Source organism: Mirounga leonina, unplaced genomic scaffold, assembly GCF_011800145.1.
Source record: "Mirounga leonina isolate KUSES-001 unplaced genomic scaffold, KU_Mleo_1.0 Mir_154, whole genome shotgun sequence".
Classification (NCBI taxonomy): domain Eukaryota; kingdom Metazoa; phylum Chordata; class Mammalia; order Carnivora; family Phocidae; genus Mirounga; species Mirounga leonina.
Genome location: NW_023270389.1, coordinates 37,056,959 through 37,065,865, shown reverse-complemented (window position 1 = coordinate 37,065,865; position 8,907 = coordinate 37,056,959). Strand labels below are relative to the sequence as shown.

Here is an 8,907-nt window from a genome sequence, read left to right as displayed (position 1 = left end):
AAGAAAAGAAAAAGAAAACAAAAGACAAAAGAAAGGGGGACACGGGGGCACAGGGTATGGGATGCTAACTGTCATGGCCTCTGAGTTGCCCCACCTACAAACTGTGCATGAAAACTTTGAATGTAACAAGTGAAGTCTCTCAAGTCCCCTCTCTCTGTTTTGTTCATCTTGCACTCCCCTCTCAAACATTACCAAAGTTATAGAGGACGAGGCTATAGCTACATGTCATGAAAACCAAGAGTGGGTGCAATTCCTGGCCATTCTGTGTGCATGTGACTTTATGGTCACTTGCTCATCTTGCTTTTAGCATAAACTACCTTGTCCTACCAGTTTTCTTTCATTCAAAAATTAAAACCATTTTTCTAACTATAAAATAATACGTACAGAAAACATGTAAAGGAAATCATAAAGAAGAAAAAAAGACTATAATTCCACCACTACTAACAACTTGGGCATATCTCCTTTCGTAACCACAAAATGTGGGTGATGACACGTATATAGTTTTGTGTGCTTTTTCACTTAATATTAGACCATGAGAAATTTCCCGTCATGCTGAAATTCTGAGAAAAACATGGATTTTAATGGCTGTAGAATGTCTACACGTACAGATGAATCATAAATTACTTAATGGATTCTCTATTGTTCAACATTTAGACTGTTTTTATTTTTTTCCATTAAAAATAACACAGCTATTAATATCTTTGTACATAAGTGTCCATGCCTCTGATTATTTCCTTAACATAAATTACTAGAAATAGAACCAGTGGGTCAAAAGAGGAGGAATATTTTTGAAAGTCTTTATGTATGGTGCCAAATTGCCCTCCAGAAAATATGTACCGATTTGCCCTTCCACAAAGAGTGTGCGATAATACTTATTTCACCACACCACCGCCATGGCTGCATATTATCTCTGTGATTTTTATTATTTATTTATTTATTTATTTATTTATTTATTTATTTATTATCTCTGTTTTCATCTTTGCTCTGTTTTTAAGATTTTTGTTTATTTGAGAGGGAGAGAGAGAAAAATGTGTGAGCTAGAGCGCAAGAGCAGGTGGAGGGAGAAGCCGGCTCCCCGCTGAGCGGGGAGCCCGATGCGGGGCTCGATCCCAGGACCCTGGGATCATGACCTGAGCCGAAGGCAGACACTTAACCGACTGAGCCACCCAGGTGCCCCTTATCTTTGCTCTTTTAATAAGTGAAATGTGGACATTTAATTTTTCTTTCATTAATTCACTCAGGTAACAAGCATTACTGGGCATCCATGATATATCAAGCGCTGTACTCAATGCTGAAGAAATTAGCTCACAGTCTAGAAGAAGTGGGGTATGGGAGCATACAGGATGTTCTGAGAACATTAAGGAGAGACCTGAAGCCCAGATGGGAGGAATCAAGGAGGGCTTCCTGAAGGAGGTAGTGGCTGACAGGAGTTAGCCACAAATAACGTGGCTGAGGGGTTGGGTGTTTCAGGGGCAGAGAGCTACATCTGCCAAGTTACAGTAGACAAAGAAAGTATGGTGCTTGGAAGAGTTTACTACTGGTTTAGCATATTCAGAACTTAGAGAGGGACAGAGAAAATGCAGGAGGTGAGGCCAGAGAGTTGGTAGGGGCCATAGCAGGTACAGTGAGAATGAAGGTGACCAGTTGCAGGCTTCACCAGTCAGTGTGTAGAGGGGCAACCCCACCAGCATCAATATCCCACTCTCCCAAGCTCTGCATCCCACCAGCTTGTCTAAAGGAAGTCAAGATTGTGGCAGAAAATCAAAGTTATTTTCAGGGTCTTTTCCACCAAGTACTTAGGGCACTCACTAGGGAGTACTTCCATGTTACGATGAAATAGTCTGGGTTATCACCTGTCCATGGCTAGCCAAGCTGCAATTCTGCAGTCCCAGGCCTTCATGCTTCAATGAGGGTGCCAACATAAAGGCTGGAAGGTTCGGCCTATCGGTGGCACAAATACTGGGCAGTCTGTTGAGCTTTGTAGTGTTGACATTGGAGCATCACTGCTGCATGTAAAGACCAGAGATTATTGCCACTGCTCTAGAAAATGCTCTGGGGAAATGCTCTTATTGGGTCCAGGTCAAATAAGGTTCCACAGCGAGGCTTCTTGACTATACTGTAACAGCTTTTGAAACTTCCCCAGAAGCCCCCTTCCTTCCAGGAGCTGCACATGCTGCCAAAGTGGCTAGAGAGACAAGTTCCAATGTTAGCTTCTGCCGTGAACCCAGAATACCATTCGGCTTGGGCACTCTGGCCCCAGTGCTGGTTTTGATTCGAGGGGCCAGAAGCCTTCTTCTCTCTGATGACTTAATTCTTGACACGCCCCCCCCACCTCCCCACCTTCGCTGCTTATAATCTTGCCTCCCTCAGGCACCAGCCCCTCCCTGCCCCAGTCCATTGGATGACTGAAATCCAGCCAGGACAAGTGTCAGACCCTTTCTCATAGGCAGGACTGTTCAACCTCTGTGTGAATCAGTGGATGCAAATAGATACATGGTGAGAAGGGAGGTGCCTAACTGTTCTTATCAAAGGCATCTAAATACCATCTCCTGCTCAGGCAACACACCTGGCTTTATTAAGCCACTTAGATTTTATTCTGTACACAAAGAAGATCCAATGAAATTTTTATAGGGTATATTAGTATACAAATTGCACTATACTAATTAATGATTAATATCCATAATATACAAAGAGCTCTTAGAAATGGATTAGAAAAGACAAACCTGGGTAAATAACATAAATATACAATTCATAGAAGAGAAAATCCCAATGTCCAATAAGTACATCTAAAAAAGCTAATTAAAATTGAAGTAGTAAAGTAATATCGTTTTATACCCTTTGGGTTGGTAAAAATTAGGAACAGTGATGACACCTACTACGGGTGAAAATGGAGAGGAAACAGATACTCATAACACTGTTGGATGAAATGTGAATTGCTACAAACTTTTTGGCAATTGGAGAAAGACTATAAAATTTTAATACATACGTCCTTCAACCTAGCAGTCCCATTGCTAGGAATCCAGTTTGTAGAAATAAATCATGGTACAAAGGATACATGTACAAAGGTGTTTATTTCTGTATTGTTTATGGCTGGCAAAACACTGAATACAAAATGAATGCCCATCTTCAGGAGAATGATTGAATAAATTATAGTGTGCACCTACCATGAGGAGTAATGTAGCCATTTAAAAAGCATAGGCTAGATCTATACTAAATGACCTGGAGGGATTTCCATGAGGTGTTAAGTAGGAAGAGCTCTATGCAACAGTGTATGTGTCCCCTGATCCAATTTGGCTGCTAATAGCAAAACAAGAACCCTAAAATCTTTTGTGTGTTAGTGTGCGTGTGTGCGTGTGTGTGTGTGTGCGTGTGCCTTTTTTCCTGCCCCATCTTGCAGAGAGGAGTGGCCAATGAGATATAATGGGAGCTTTGGACTGAGTGTTTGGTGAACTTCTTTTTTGCTCCTGGTCTTCTCCTTTTTCTTCCTTCCTTCTTTCTTTTCTTTCTTTCTCTTTCTTTCTTTCTTTCTTTCTTTCTTTCTTTCTTTCTTTCTTTCTTTCTTTCTTTCTTTCTTTCTTTCTTTCTTTCTTTCTTTCTTTCTTTCTTTCTTTCTCTTCCTCCACCCCTCCTTCCCTTTCTTCCTTCTTTCCTTCCTTCCTTCCTTTTCTTTTTCTGCCTACACATTTATTCAACACACAACAATCTCTCCTCCAGCTTGATGAAGGTGGCTGACCACGTCCACGACCAAACCCACCTCTAAACTGGCCTTCAGTTGCTGATGCAGGCCTGGCCTCAGCGAGCTTGTCGGAGCAGGGAGCCCAGCTCTTGATCCGTCCGCATCCCTGTCACTCGCCCTGCGGTGAGTCTGGCAGGTGGCTCTCCCTCCAGACCTTTGCGCCATGGCCTGTCCCAGGACGCTGCGGGGCAGAGCGGCAGGCACACTCTCAACAGGCAGGTGGAGGCAGGCGTGGGGACACTGGCCACCCTGGCTGGTAAGGGGCTGGTAGAAATGTCCCCCGGCAGACCCTTCCTTTACGTAGCTTCATGATTTGAAGGGCTGCATGGCCTTCATGATGTGAAGAGGGGGCACGTTCTTTTCTACCTGCTCTCATCTGCCAGGCATGTGGACGTCCTTCTTGGCCACCATCCCTCCTCCTTGAAAAGGAGTTCATAAATGGCAATAGGGTTCTTCTCGGGCATCAACATCCCAGCGGCTTCTGTGTCCGCGGCTGGGGCCAGGGCTGGAAAGCAGTCTTCCCCTTTTCTTATCTGAAATGAGGATATGATAGCTGGCGCTTTTACAGCCGTTTTATGGCCTTGAAGTTATGACAGTGTGAAAGATTGCAAGGCAGATAGTTGGAAGGAATCTGGCTCCCTGGCCACTGTATGGGGCCCTGGACTTCGTACTTGTGAGAATAAACTGTCAAGGGAGCTGAGTCACTGTTAGGAGGAGCCAAACACAATATATGATGATGTGAGCATGAAGAAAGGGTCGGAAAATATACATGCCGAGTTCTTAGCATTGATTCACGGTGGTGGGGGTGGGGTACAGGAGGAGAGAGAGCAGAGAAGGTATGGAAAAAAGTATTTCTTTTTTTAAAGTGCCCTCTACTCAAAACAAAACAGCACTATGATATTATTGTACAATTAGATGGTCACTCTTTCTGGGTCCTCTTTGTTCCCACTTGAAATTATTCTTCCCTCAAGGCCATCCTGTGGCATCTGAATCCCAGAAAGGGACAAGGTTCAGACTTTTCTCATATGATTGAGCAACATTCAAAGGTTGACAGGAATAGAAATGACTCAGGGTAGTGGGATTTCAGGTGATCATTTCTTTCTTCCTTATCTTTGTAGGATTGTCTTATTTTTATATTAATATTGTAGTATTTATATAATCAGGAAAAAACAGCAAAGCTGTTTTTATTGAGAAACAGCAAAAATGACAAAGAGACTGGAGTGAGGCAAGGTTGCAGGCAAGGTCACCTGGGAGGGCATTTTAATAATCCAGGTAAGAAATGATGATGGGCCAAATACAAGTGATGGCAGTGGAGATGGAGAGATGTGGAAGGTGGGTAGAATCAACAGGACACAGTGATTAACTGGAAGAGGAGCAGAAAGCAAGGTTTCTAGCTTCAAAGTAGTTGGAGAGGTACACCATTTCCTGGGATGAGGAACACAAGAGGAAAAGCAACCGTTGAGTGAAGGACATGTAGCATCTTCAAATATTGATGCCTGGGGTCCCCCCTGAATCAGAATCTCCAGGCACGTGTGACAGGGGATTCTGAGGCACCCCCAGGGCTGAGAGACAATGGTGAAGGCCCTAACACGGAGCTGAGGACCAGAGGACCAGGAAGTCTGAGACTAAGAAAACATGGTCAGAGAAGGAGGAGGAAAGCAAAAGAGAATATGTCCCAGAAATCAACAGAGAAGGTTTCTGACACTGAGCATTGTGCTTGGAGCATAATTGGTGCTCAGTAAATACTTACTAACTAAATGACAGAAGGAAGGAAGGGATAATGGTGTCAAATATTGCCAGAGAGTCAAGAAAGAGAAGGGTTCTAAAGTGTCCATTGGATTTGGCATTGAAGAGGTTACCTTTAACACTTGTGGGGTCAGTTTGTGTTGTTGAGGTGAGGACTGGGAGCAAAAGAGCGGTGGGTTGATGACCAAATGGAAACTGACCAGCTATTATATAACAATCTTGGTTATGCTTTAGAAATCACATTTCTAAAACATTTTGTGATATTGAAAAATGCTCCCTCTATGTATAATGTGATTCTGACTGGGGTGAAAAGTAGAAGCATAAGGAGCCAGACTGGCTAGGATTGAGTCTAGAATGTGCCACTGACTCGATGCACGACTGTGGGTAAGTCTCTCACCGGATCCTGGTGAGCCTGGCCCACAGAAAGCACTTGGTAAAACGTCATCTATTAAGTGTTAGACATAGATCTATACACATGGAAACCCACAAAGAAGTGGCAAGATTACAAAGGTTCTTTTCAGTATACTTTGTGCAAATATTCTGTAATGATCATGCACTACCTTTATAATTAGAGAAACATGTAAGATGATGTTTAACAACAAAAACAACAAGTTTTGCTGTTCAAGAAAAGATAAAGAAAGGGCAATAGCTAAAGTATATAATATTGATATTTCATGTGCCCCTGATGGGACATTTACCTATTCGTGACTTTTGAAAAGGCCTGTAAGGGGTTGAAGGTGGTAACTGCGGCAACAATGTTTCTTCAGTGGGGAGACGGGAAAGGAGCCTGAGTATAGTTTGAAGAATTAACCTTGGACAGGTTATGTCTTCCTGCAATTAGGAAGGGAAGGTGTTGTGAGTAGGTATGAATGCAGTAATTTGGGGATGCCTGGTTGGCTCAGCCGGTAGAGCATGCAACTCTTTTTTTTTTAAGACTTTATTATTTATTTTTTATTTTAGAGAGATAGCGAGAGAGCGAGCAGGGGGAGGGGCAGAGGGAGAGAGAGAATCTCAAGCAGACTCCACGCCGAGCACAGAGCCCAACGTGGGTCCTCAGTCCCAGGACCATGAGATCACAACCCAACCTGAAACTAAGAATCAGACGCTTAACTGACTGAGCCACATAGAACATGCAACTCTTAATCTCAGGGTCATGAGTTTGAGCCCCATGTTGGGTGTAGAGATCACTTAAAATACATAAATAAATAAAATTTCTTAAAAAAATGCAACAGTTTGTAGGTGCAGAGACAGTAGATTGAGGAAGTTCATGACTGATTACCTTGATGTCTATTACTGAAGCCAGCTAGGCTGTCTTCTGAGAGGGGGGATTTTGACAAGCCACCATAGGGAATGAAGAAAGAAACTGACAACCCAGATACTAGCAAGTGGCACCAAGCACCCGGCTTTGGATGGAGACGTGACTCTGCCAAAGCCCTGACGTATGTCACCTCCAGGGGGGCAGGTGTATCCAGTGTTCTGTCTCACAGTTCTGGTGTGTTTGTGCCTTGCTCTGGATCTGTGATTTAGTTGCTTCCCATGTGAATTCTATTCATTCTCCTTCTTATTTACAGACATCCTACTCAGTCTGCAAGGCCCAGTTCACTTACTCATTTATTCAGGTATTAACTGATCCAATTTCCAGTTGATCTCTCAGGATCTCATCCCTTCTGGGTTCAGAAACTTGCAAAAGCTCCATCTATGCCTTTTCTCTTTGATACCTGTGCTATCTGATCATGAAAGAGTCATTTCAGGACAGGAGCTTGCCTTGAAGTCTGACTTCCTGATGACTTTTGATTGGGGGCCAGTATTATATTCAGTCTGTGTATGAGTATACATGTGCTTCCTCTAGTTCTGCTATTAGGGATTTAATTTACTGGAGGGGAAGCACCTGTAACCCGTTTAGAAAAATGTTTAATGGCAATTCTCCCGGATGTGACCCACTTGACAGTAAAAGTTCCAGTGGAATCACTGTAGCCCAGTTCGTGTGTAGATATAATCAGACATTTGGCTAGCTAGTTGGAAATGACTGGGTTCTCCAGAGAACTTAATCTCCACCATACCTATTCTCTGATTGTTATCAGGATCTCCAGTGCTTCCACCCCTCCATTTCTACCAATGCAACACACCTCCTAACACATTTTTCTTCCACATCCTGCGTGAAACCTATGGCATATGATGTTCTTAACATCCAAGGTCCCTAACTTTCCCAATTCGTCTTTACAGGTCACCAGTCTTGAATCAATCCAACCATCTCTTTTGCTTCTATGCTAGGGCTACTGAGCCCTTCATCAGGGCCTAGGTTTTTGCCCCAACGTGGCCAGCAGGGATTAGAGGGGCCCAAGGACAACAAGTTAGCCTTGATGTCCCTGGTGGGAATCAGTGGGACTACAGGACCAGGGACTGGCCCCAAAGTAGTTAGGATATTGGTTACATATAGGTGGATTGAGCAAATATGTAATATATTGAGGATAATGAAAGCCAATTCTCTTACTGTTAATGAAGGGAGTTACAAGTATGGAAAAGGGAAAGCTAAGATCAACCCTGAAATGTTGGATTGGAATTGGAGGTATTGGTGAAATCTCATGGTTTTTAATAGAAAGATATGGAAATAGATATAGATGTGTATGTGTGTGTGTATATTTATTCATATTCATATTCATATTTCCTTGCTCTGTCCACTGAGAGGACAGGGGCCTAGAAGCAATGAATGACACTCCCGTAGGAAGGAGCACACTGAGTACCCAGATCCTGGTTAATGAATATCACCTTGCACTAAAATGAATCAAGGCTTCTTGAAGAAATGACTGATTTTTAGGGTAAGGGCAGAGAAGTATAAGATGATCCTAGGGCCTGTTACCAAAAGTAACAAAGTACTAACATAACAAAAGGACACAGGAGATAACTTGAAGGGATTCCTACTGACCAAATGGGGAACAATTAGAAGATAAAAAAAATAATAATAATAATAGTAATAGATTATAAATCATTGAATAGGAATTCAATGAGTCCATACAATTGACTTTCAACCAAAAATTAACAATTTGTGGGGCTTATAACATATGTAGAAATAATTAACATATTATAATAATAGTATGAAAGCCAGAAAGGGAGTAAGTATTATTGTATGTTTCTTACCCATACATGAAGTGATATAATATTATTATTTCAATATGCCTGTGATAAGTCATGAATGCATATTGTAATTTCTAGAGCAACCACTAAAATAAACAAAACCGCATGAGAAATAGCTAAAATGGAACACAAAAAATGTTTTTCTATATACAAAAGAAAGCAGGAAGGGAGGTGAAAAGGAACAGAGAACAGATGGGATAAATTAAAAATAAATAGCAACAGAGTGGACTTAAACCCAGTTATATCAATAATTACACTAAATATAAGTGGTCTAAACACTACCATTAAAAGCA

At 42.2% G+C, this 8,907-nt stretch overlaps 1 pseudogene; it reads right to left on the bottom strand.

Moving 5' to 3' along the window:
- Positions 1-2,795: 2,795 nt before the first annotated feature.
- On the bottom strand, positions 2,796-5,721 carry LOC118014118 (annotated as a pseudogene).
- Between the last annotated feature and the right edge of the window lie 3,186 nt (positions 5,722-8,907).